Source organism: Cryptomeria japonica, chromosome 9 (genome assembly GCF_030272615.1).
Source record: "Cryptomeria japonica chromosome 9, Sugi_1.0, whole genome shotgun sequence".
Classification (NCBI taxonomy): domain Eukaryota; kingdom Viridiplantae; phylum Streptophyta; class Pinopsida; order Cupressales; family Cupressaceae; genus Cryptomeria; species Cryptomeria japonica.
This window is the reverse complement of record NC_081413.1, coordinates 101852262-101864420: the sequence shown is the minus strand read 5'-3', so window position 1 is coordinate 101864420 and position 12159 is coordinate 101852262.

Genomic DNA, 12159 nt, shown 5'->3' with positions numbered 1-12159 from the left:
GCCTCCAAGCCCCAATTTTGATGCTTTAAAATTGGGGGTTCCGAGGCACAAGACCTTAAACAAGATCCTAAGAGCACAGTGTCAGTCAAAATTGCATTTTGATGCTCGTGGCTCTGGAATTGTGACTCACACCCCAGAAGCTCGTTGTGCCTCCAAACCCTGATTTTGATGCTCTGAAACAGGGGCTTTCGAGCCACAAACTCAGAAACAATGTCCTAAGAGCACAATGCCAGTCAAAATTGCATTTGGATGCCCACAACATCGAAATTGGGACTTGCACCTCGAAAGCTTGTTGTGCCTCCAAACCCTAATTTTGACGCTCTGAAACCGGGGTTTTGGAGGAAAAATGACCAATATTTTGATTAAGGCATGAAAATTTTTTCACAGTCATTTTCAGGACTATCAGTGACTCTGGTTGGGGATGATCATTACTCAGGAATGATGTGAGAAAATAGAATCTGAAGTGGAGCAGACCATTACAGAGCAGACCAAAAAGAGAAGTTACCTGGACAAGGTAACTCAAGTAGAAAAGGAAACTACTCTACTTATGTATAAGACCTAATCTAATGCTCATGGAAAATAGCTACTTTAAGAAAAGTAGAGCTTCAAGAATTGTCCATGAATAGACAATTCAAGAGTATCAACATTTATATCTTGGAGAAAATATGAATCTTCTCCTCACTTGCTCTGGATCAGATATGGGCCAAGAAAAATGGTGTCAAACTTGCCACGTTTTCCTTTGTATTCTAACCTGACATTCCACATCAGAACCAAATCATCAATTTGAAAATTTCTTATAGTTGTTCTTTTGTCATACAAGTTTTTCACTTGCATCTGTAATTTTGTATTTTTGGTATTAGCTTCTCTTCTATTTTCATCTAACTCCATCAAAGCTTCAACCCTCAATTACATATCATCATCATAAGTTTGGAAAAATTTATACATTTGCATCAAATTTTTTTTTGGAAACCTCGCATGTATACCATACACCAAGTCAAAACTAGCACATCCTATTGCTTTTTTAACTATTACCCTGTCTGCCCAGATTGGAAACTTTAGCTTTGAATCCCAACCTTGTTTTTCTCTAGGATTCTTTTAATGATTTTCATCAAGCTCTTATTGCTTGATTCAACTTGTCCATTTCCCTGCAGGTGGTAAGGTGATGAGGACGAGATCTGGATACCATACTACAAAAATCTTTATATTACTCTAACCTAAAACTCATGGCATTATCAGAGACTATTCTTTCTGGACATCCAAATCTAGTCAATACATTATCTGTGAAAAAGTCAATCACCACCTTACTTGTTTCTTTTCTAGAGTTGGTATAGCTTCAACCCACTTAGTAAAATAATCCCTAGCCACTAAGATCCATGAGTGACCACCATTGGATTTACATGCTATTTCCCCAATAAACTCTATACCCCGTTATTGAAATGGAGAATGCACATTTACAGGTTTCGATGGCAAATTTCCTGAAAACCTCTGGTATGGATCACATTTTATGACTAACTGATGTGCATCCTTGAAGATTGTTGGCCACCAAAACCCAACTCTCAATATTTTATGTGCAGTTGTTTTGGCCATATAATTCCCTCCATGGACCCCACTATGCATTTATGTCAGTAGTTTTTGAGCTTGATCTTGGTCCACACATTTTAACATGACACCATCATTGTTTCTCGACCAGAGTTTTCCATTTATAATAACATATTTTATGGCATGTAACTTCAATGTCCTCTTCTTGTTATCATTCATACCTTCAGAAAATTTCATCTTTTTTAAGTAGCATATTATGCCAACATGTCATTCACAATTATCCATATCACAAAGATAAGCTATGTGTTATTCTTCTGTAACATTTATCTGATTGGCAGCCAACTTGCTTTGAGCCATGAATTTGGCCAATCCTTGTCCTCTCACTAACTTAGTGATCTGGATGTCAATATTAAATTCTTAGATCATGTTGATCCATATACATCTCCTCCCAGATACTTCCTGTTGTGTGAAGATGTCTTTGACTGCAACACTAGGCACATAAGAAACCATTGTTGCTCCCATCAGACAAGTTCTAAAACCCTCTAAGTTCTTTTGTAGCAAGACTGCAACAACAATATGAAAAGATGCAAATGAGAATATTTGCATAGGTTTGCCATAATCAGGTGTCTTCAAAACAGGTGCATTTTTAATAACTTGCTTGATTTCTTGGAATGCCTTGGTTGGCTCTCCTTTGCATTCTAACTTTACACCCTTTTTTAACAACTTAGAAATAGGTCTACTGATTTCAGAAAAGTTAGTGACAAACCTTCTGAGGAAATTAATTTTCCCAAAGAAAGATTGGATACCTTTGACTGTCTTGGGCTGAGGAACTTTATCAATTGTTGCTACCCTCTCGAGGTCAATCCTCATACCATCTTTTGAAACAATGTGACCTAGCAGTCTACCCTCGGTCACCCCAAAATCATATTATTTAGGTTTAAAGATATTCCATACTCAATAGTCTTGTTAAATATTTTTTCAAGATGATCACAATGATCATCCTCCTTCTTAGAATAAGTTGTTAGATCATCCTAATATACAACTAAAAACACATTTATAATGTCAAAAAATGCAACATCCATTGCTCTTTGGAATGTTTCTCTTGTGTATGTCAACCCAAATGGCACTCTTACATAAACCTAAGTCCCCCAAGGCATAGTAAATATTGTGTTGAACTACTCTTATTCTTTAACCATTACTTGGTTGTACCCAGAAAATCCATCCATCATAGACAAAATCTCACAACCTGTGACCCTCTGCAGCATTGCTTCCATATTAGGCAATGGATAGTTATCTTTTAATGAAGATATATTCAAATTTCTAAAATCAACACATAATTTTATATGTCCATTCTTTTTTCTCACAGGTACCAAGTTAGACACCCATGATGAATGTCTGATAGGCTTAATGATTCCAGCATCCCTTAGCTTGACAATTTATTCTTGCTTTTTGGGTGGTAAGGTTGGATTAATTGGTCTTTGATTTTGTCTAAAAGGATTAGCACCTTCCTTTAAAGTAATTTCATGTCGAAATAAATCTTCCCTATAATCTTTCAGGTATCATATGACCAAGCAAAGACATGTTTATATTTCCTTAACAAATCAATCAACATTTTCCTTACTTTGGGTGACATCTTCTTTCCAATATACACCTTTTTTGGGACTCCTATTCCAAGTTTAATCTCTTCTAAATCCTCAAGGTGTGGGGAAGTAGTAGCAATCTTTGCCTTATCTTGATTATCAAATACCCTTTCTAAGACAACCAACTCTTTGGGAATCTTATTTGTCTTTAACTGAATTACCTCATTCCTCAAGACTATCTCCTTCCCATCTATTGTCTGTACAAAGGCACCAAAATCAATCTCTTGACCATCATACTATTCCACAAAAATTAAGAACCTTAAAATGTCATCATCATCATTGAAAACTTGCTAGCTTTCAATGTTGTTAGGGACTGAAGGCCTAATTTGAACCTCAAATTTTGAGATTCCTACAAAAGTTATATCTTCTGGCCTTAAAGCTATATTAGCTAGCAAGTCTATCATCCTATTATGGCTTCTTTCCTTCCAGTCAATACCAAATGAATCAAATTTCTCATCTCATCTCATACAACATTAATGTATTGCTTCAATATTTTATTCTTTGATGCATACTTCGACTTGATTTGGGATATGACTAATTCAGAATCTTCAATGACTTTGAGATTCTTTATCCCATGTTTTTCAGCTAATATCAAACATAGTAGTTGTAGACACTCAAAATTGTCATGTCTAATTAAATAAATATTTTATTTATTTAATTATCTAAGCCTAATTCTTCTATTAATTAAATAAATCTTTATTTATTTAATTAATTCATTTATCCTCTTCTAGCCTTATTTCTCATTTAAATAAATACATTTATTTATTTAAATTATCCCTTTCCTATATTAAATAAATATTTTATTTATTTAATTATCCTACTTCTTCTATTAATTAAATACTATTAATTAAATAAATCTTTATTTATTTAATTAATTCATTATCTTTTTCTACACATGACACATGTCATTCATCTCTTATTTCCTACACTACCTACCTCTTTCATTATTTTGGTATTTCTTATACCTACCCTCTAATCCTAGCCGACCTCTCTTTTTACACCTCTCAATCTTAACCCTCCATTTCTTATTGTGTCTTCTATTTAAGGAGATGCTTTCTTCATTATCAAACCCTAACTACTTGATCAATTGACTACACTACAATTCTACTTGCAACCACATTCCGTTCTTTGTTGAGCACTTGTGCATACAAAAATATGAGAGCAAGCATATCAAACAAGATCAATGGAGATAGGAAGAATGGAGATCAAAACCCTAGTGGACATGTGATGGTATAATCTTTGTGATTTTTTGAGTTATTTTGCATTGTCTTAGGTTATCTTCATATGTTATGGTGGATCTTTGTTCATTGTTAGGCTAGGGTTTGGTGGTTGAATCCATTTTAGTCTTTCAATATTGTTGTTTATTGCTATCCATTTTCACCATATACATTTTGGCACGCCCGGTGGGACTCTTGTCCCTTTGCATTTAACATTTTGTTGCAGATTTTGCATTTTTGAAGTTGCAGATCGGACGATTTCGACGACATTTTAGGTTTTTTTCGCATCTGCGAGTGTTCGGATCGCGTTTTTGTATTTCAGAGGCGTTTGTGATATCTTTTATCGCGTCTGTGTTTCTGTCATTTCTATTTTTGCAGGTTTCCGAAAGTCGCGTCTGTGATCCCAAATCGCGTCTGTGAACCATCTGATCGCGTCTGCAGAATAAAGAGGCGTCTGTGTTCTGAGACCGCGTCCGTGAATAACAGAACCGTGTCTGTGTCGGACAGACGCGTCTGTATCTGGTATAACAGCGTCTGTGCATTCTGTTTTGCAAATTTTTCAAGTTTTTCGATTCGGGTTTTCGGATTGTTGTACTTAGGGTTTCAGATCTGGTTTATTTTCGGCTAACCTTTGCAGATCTAGCTAACCTGGTTTGTGCAGCTTGCTTTGGAGGCAAATACGTTTTTGTTGAAGGCCCCTTTTCACAAAGTCTTTTTGGGTTTTCTTAAAATTTACCTAACTTGTGTGCTTGCAGGAAGGGGTTATCATTTGAAACAACCCAAACTACTAACAATTTTGTTGCAGGGCCTTTGCTAGGGTTTTGTAATTTTGTTGTGTGCCTTGTTTTCATAGCTTAGCAAACACTTCAATTGGTGCACTAAAATTGAACCATTGTCTTTTGTGTCTTGAGTAATAGGCTCTTTTTGTTTACTCTTTAGAGGGCCTGTCTTCCCGTGTGGTCATTAGGACTACTAGTGAGAAGAGAACGACCCAAGTGGTAGCAAAAGAAAAGCCATCTTCTTCCAAGCCACTATAATCAAATGTATTCATGGTGAAAACTATGAATAACGTGTGCTGATTAGTTCATACCGACACTATGTCTCCCCATAAACCGGTTTGATCAAATTTATTTGATCATTTGTAGGGCGTAACCCCTACCGGCTGGGAGCCTTCTGTATTTATAGAGCTGAAAGTGCCGCATGTATGGCCACACGAGCGGATGCCCTTACTAGCACCATTTTGTTTTAGATGCCCAAATCCTTCTAGTTGTTGAGGCAGGAGGTCGGACCTCTGGTAGCGGCCCACACACATACGGTTCTTAGTAGAGATACAAAGTTCGCCATGGGGAGTTTTCATGGGGACTGATGCTTGGCTGACCCGAGAAGTGAGTGCCGAGGGTGGAGCCAGTGAGGTCAAGCATCTAAGTATCCGCTCTGAATAGCGTAGCCTCGGGGGTAAAACCCCATGTGGGATCAACAATTATTGTCCTGGCCAGCCATAAGAATTGTGCTTGACTTATGATAAACATTCAAACAATCAAGACAAAACAGCAAAACATTGTGACTTTGGTGTCTTCAAGTGTATGCAAAAACTTTTTACATCAAACAACACACTTTTTGGAGTCTAAACAGTCTGCAAACATTGGGTCATCAACACTGTGTCCTCTTGTCACGAAAAACAGTCGAAATAATCAGCTTTGGTCACAGCAAAACAAATTCACAGACAAGAAAGATTGCACTAAGGTTACAGAAACGCGTCTGTGTCTGTTAAAACCGCGTCTGTGTCAGATAAACGCATCTGTGAAGTACATAATAGCGTCTGTGTTTTTATCAGCGTCTGTGTCGAATAGAGACACGTCTGTGTCTGGAAATCACGTCTGTGAAGTATACAGGCGTGTCTGTGTCCACAATTGCCAAAAACTGTTACAGTCCCAGCAAACATCAACAAGAAATCTCAGAATCACGTCTGCGTCAAACAGAATAGCGTCTGTGTCGTAAAACCGCGTCTGTGAAGTATACAGAGGCGTCTGTGTCAGGATTTGAAAATTTTAACAGTCAAACAAACAAAGAAATCAGTTTCGGCATACTTGAGCTTCCTAGGTCGTCTCTTCAGGTTTCATCTAGCATTCAGCCTGTTCTAAGGTCTTACACAGTCCATCATTGCTTCATACCTCATTTTATATTCATACTTGTCTAAACTTGAGTCAAAAGGTCACTTGCTTGTCCTCACTATACTTTGTCAACACACTACATACAACAACACTTTGCTAAGTGGTCCCTCATCAAGGTTTCTTACCTTTGGGTCTCATTTGGTCTTACTTAGAGTCAAGGTCAGCTTACCTCATCAAGAGAAACTATCCTCTCTTTGGAAGTCACACCTACTCTACTACATACATACTTGGTCTTACACTTTGGACATTGCAAGTAAACTTCAGATTCATTTACATTCCATACAACTCTTGGTCTTACATACTCTTGTCATTTTCGTCTAAGTCTCTCACATATTGCTAAACACCTAGTTCATGGTTGAAACCCGTCTTCAAAAATCTAGGAGAAAAGCTAAAGAAGCTCAAGGGTCCGTAAACATGAGTTCTTATGAGTATGACAATGATGTCTTCTACAATCCTGAGCACACTACATTACCAGACATGAATGTTTATAGACACAATCCAAATGTGGAAAGCGCAAACGCTATACACAACGCTACACACAATGACAATGTTGACAATTCTTCAATACTTTCAGTAGACATACAAGAATCTATAATGGATCCTCAATTCAATAGGTTGGTTGAAGAGATAATGAGGAGAGATCGTCAATACTTTCTCAACATGATGGCACAAAGTGGAGCTAAAATACCACATGATTTTGACTTATCTCAACTTATGGAAAGTAGACCTTCACAACAAACTCAACCTAATAGTGGAGGACCAAATAATATGATGCCGGAGTCACCATCAGTTTTGCTTCAGAAACCAGCAATCCCACATACACAAGCTCAAATGCATGATACTTACACTCAAAGACCATCATGGACGCCCTATGTTCAAACACATGCTCAAGATATGGGTCAACCAAGACAAATGGATACTCAAGGACTTCCTCAAAATTTTGACACAAGGAGACCTCATGTCAAAATTGGGGGCAACACAATGGAAAATGAAAGGCCTATTGAATATGGTTTATACACACAAAACAGATATGGGGTCCCTCAACAAGAAATTATGCCAAGTGCTCCATATATGTCGCAACAATATAGACCTCCATATGGACATGTCTACGATCAGTATCATCCATACATGCAACAAGCTCCTCCTCAAATGGGTGTTTCAAACATGGGATATGCTACAAGAAATCCATCTCCTCCCAAACATAATTTGGAGCAACAAATTAGAGATCTACAAAAGAAAGTGGAAGACATGGGCACATCAAAACCCACATATACTATGAGAGATATATGCCCTTATCCATTTGATAAGAGCATTCCAATGCCTCCGTTTCCTCCGCACTTTGCAACACCGAAATTTGACAAATATAGAGGGAGAGGAGACCCCAAGGCACACATAAGACAATTCTTCACAGCTTGCATTGAGGTAGCGGCAGAAGAAACATACTTAATGAGGTTGTTCCCACAGAGCTTAGGAGATCAAGCGATGGAATGGTTTTCTCAATTACCTCCTGGTATTAAGTCATGGGGCGACTTAGCAGAGGCATTCATCCAACATTTCTCTTACAACATTGAAACAGATGTCTCAGTTACTACCTTGTGCAATACGAAACAAAAAGAAGGAGAATCTTTTGCGTCATTTTTACAAAGATGGAGAAACTTAGCTAGCAGATGCTCTTGTGAAATCCCCGCAAAAACAAATGGTGGAAATGTTCACACAAAATGTTAACAAGGCTATTGGTTATGATCTCAGAAAAGCTTGTTTGTCTACATTTAAGGATGTCATTGAAAAGGGCCTAGCAACAGAAAAGGTCTTGATTGAACAAGGAGTTATCAAACTATTCAAAGAAAACAAAGAGGACTTTAAGGGAAAGGACAAACCAAAGTTTTGGAACAAGAACAAGAACACAGTTAATGATGGTGTTGTTGATGCCAACACAGTGAGACCAAAGTTCATCTTTTCTGGATCAAGTTCTACCAACAATCAAGTGAACAATCAAACGGCTGCTAAACCACGAAGGAAGTACACTCCATTGGGAGAACCACTTGAATCAGTATTTAAAAAGCTTGTAGCAAACAAGGTGATCACGGTCCCAGATTTTCCTCCATATGAACCAAAGGTAAAACCAAATTGGTGGAATGATGATGAATATTGCGAATTTCATAAGAGCAAGGGTCATAAGACAAGTAATTGCCATCGATTGAAAAACATTGTACAAGATCTCATTGACAGAGGAGATATTGAGATTGAGGGACATTCATCTAACCAAGAGCATGAGGTGTTTAAGGAACCATTCCCAAAACATGACAAGGGAAAAGGCAAAGTCACAGATGATCAAGCCAATTACACTAGAACATCTTACAATTATGATTCCACTATTAATCACATCTCAATGGACAATCATATTTCTACCATTACTATCAAAAATAAAAATCCTGAGAATCCTCCTCAGCGACCCAAAATTGTCCTAAAAGGTGTGGGATCTTCATCCACATCTACCTCTGAATGTCATGTTACAACCCATCGAGGTAAGATCACATTGCCAGGTACCTCTACTAAGAATACCAATCTTTCGTTAACTAAGCCTGAGTACGATCTTGTAGAGCAATTAGGGAAAACACCCGCACTCATCTCTATTCTTGAGCTCTTACGTATATCTCCTGCACATAAAGCTATCCTTGACAAAACCTTGAGAGATACTGCTGTCCCTACTGATCTGAACGTGGATCAGTTTCAAGCCATGGTGGGATACCTATCTGTTCCACACTCCCTCACATTCACAGAAGCCGATGATGCCTCCATAAGTCAGCCTCATAATGCACCTCTACATATTGAAGCCTTCATACATAAACACCGAATAAAACGAGTCCTGATAGATGGAGGAGCAGGTCTTAATATTTGTACATTGAGCACCATCAGACAATTGGGATATTCTGACAAAGCTGTGAATTCTATGAACCAAATCACCATTAAGGCTTATGATGATGAAGAGCGTTCGTCCAAGGGCACGGTCATCTTACCACTAAGAATAGGGCCAGTCACAAAGGACGTGATTTGTCAAGTCCTGGATCTAGACCTCACGTATAACATATTGCTAGGACGTCCGTGGATTCATGAAATGAGAGCAGTCCCATCAACGTACCATCAGTGCATAAAATTTCCTCATAATGGAGTCGAGGTAACGGTCAATGGTGATCCAAATCCATTCATATATTGCAATAACTTGAGATCACATACTGAGATTACCATTCCCAGCAATCGTGAGGCTACTCCTTCTTCAGCATATATTGATCCTGAGTCATTAAAGCCCTCGACATCCAAACAAGGTGAACTTAGAGCCAAGTTTCAAGACAAAGGCATGGGAGAATACACTCTGAATCAAACAATGTTCTTGCGACAAGTCATGAACTCCCCCAAGGAATATGGGAGGCCACATCATAATAAGCAAATCTCCATCATGCTACTCAAATGGGATCCTACCGTCTTTCAAAAATGGGGCGAACTAGAGGAAGAAAATTTATATAAAATGCTATATAAGGACGCTGAAGATGATACACATGATCAAATTATGATACCCTGTGAAAACTATGGTAAAGGTTTCAAAATTCTGCAGAGATTCGGGTATGATGGAAAAAGCCCTCTCGAACTACGCAAAGAAGGTGTCATGGAGCCTCTACAACCTGAGCTAACTACAAGAAGGGAACGCTCCAAGGGGCTTGGTTTTCTAAATCCCAAGATTCAAAATAAGAGAACAAAACAGATATGGCGAGTCAAAGTGGCTGAAGTTCAACAAGAGGATAATTATTCCACAGACTCCAATGAGTGGGAATGGGGTTCAAACAAATCCTCCAGCGACTATGAACTCAATGAGACATTTAGAGAGCCAGATGAACCTACAGAGGAGGAGGAGTTTTACAAGAAATTCAGAGTTGGTCAAGAACCGACCCATAAGGATCCCACACAAGCTTCGTTTCAAGGCCCTAGGTCAGGATCACATAGGATGAGGACACCTGTCCCTGAGGGTGCTACTAGTGATGATAATTTGGACTCACTCACGATCGACACTGATGAGGAGAGTGCCGTTGACGACCTCGATGACTATCTTGACATACCTGAATATAACCACATCTTCACTATTAGCCTTGCGAACTCTGAAAACACTAAAGACCTTCCCCTCGTTCACCCCCAACTCATTGACTGGGATCAGGATGGACCACCACAGTTTGATACATTTCAAAATGACGAAGCTATTGTTGATTATCTCGGCATTCGCGAAGATCTTCCTCTTGGAGACCATAAAGCAGGATATGCCATAGAGCTAAATAACATGGCATACTTTGGTGAGGGTGTCGGGCCTTCTAGTCGCAAAAATGTGAAAATAAAGACAAAACAAGGGTCTTATGGCGAAAACCACACTGTGGCGCTCTCTGACTCTAAAAAAGTAAAAAGAAAGGACGTATCTGAGGGTGAAAACCTCTCTGAGGCGCCCGAAGATGGAAGGCTTGACATTCTCCCAGCATCATACGAGGAAAAATCATCCATGTTGGTAGAGGAGACTATAAAGACAAACATTGGTACAGCAGAGGTTCCACACAACATATTTTTGGCTCAATCATTGACAGAGGCCGAGAAAGCAAGGTTCATAAGCTTCTTTAAGGAATGACAAGTCAACTTCGCATGGTCTTATGCTGATATGCCTGGACTAGACCCCGATTTAGTAATGCATCATTTAACAGTCAAACCGGGGGCAAAACCAGTAAAACAGAAATTGAGGAAAATGCATCCACAGGTGGCATTGCTAGTCAAGGCAGAGCTGGAGAAATTACTAGATGTCGGATTCATACGCCCAATTGATTATCCTGAATGGATTTCCAACTTAGTACCTGTTAGCAAACCAGATCGCAGCATCCGAATATGTACAGACTTCAGGGATATCAACAAGGCTTGTCCGAAGGACGATTTCCCATTACCAAACATTGATTTAATTGTTGATCTCACAGCAGGCCATGAGATGTTATCTTTAATGGATGGATTTTCTGGATATAATCAGATCAAGATTGCACCTGAAGATCAACATAAAACATCATTCACTTGTCCATGGGGAACCTTCTGCTGGAATGTCATGCCCTTTGGGCTGAAAAATGCAGGTGCCACGTATCAACGAGCCATGACTACTATCTTCCATGATCTCATGCATGTAAAGGTGGAAGATTATGTCAACGACCTTTTGGTTAAATCAATAGATAGAAATACACACTTGGACATACTTTCAGTTGCTTTTGATAGGCTGGAAAAATACAAGGTAAGATTAAATCCAAAGAAATGTGTCTTTGGAGTAACCTCCGGGAAGCTCCTAGGATTCATTGTGTCTAAAAGAGGAATAGAAGCGGATCCAGCAAAAGTCAAGGCTATCTTGGACATGCCGCCACCCAAGAATATCAGTCAACTTCGGTCTTTACAAGGGAGACTCCAGTCTATACGAAGATTCATAGCACAACTTGCAGATAAGTGCAATCCTTTCCAGCACCTGCTACACAAAAACATTAAGTTCAAATGGGATGAGAACTGTCAACAGGCTTTTCAGGCACTTAAAGA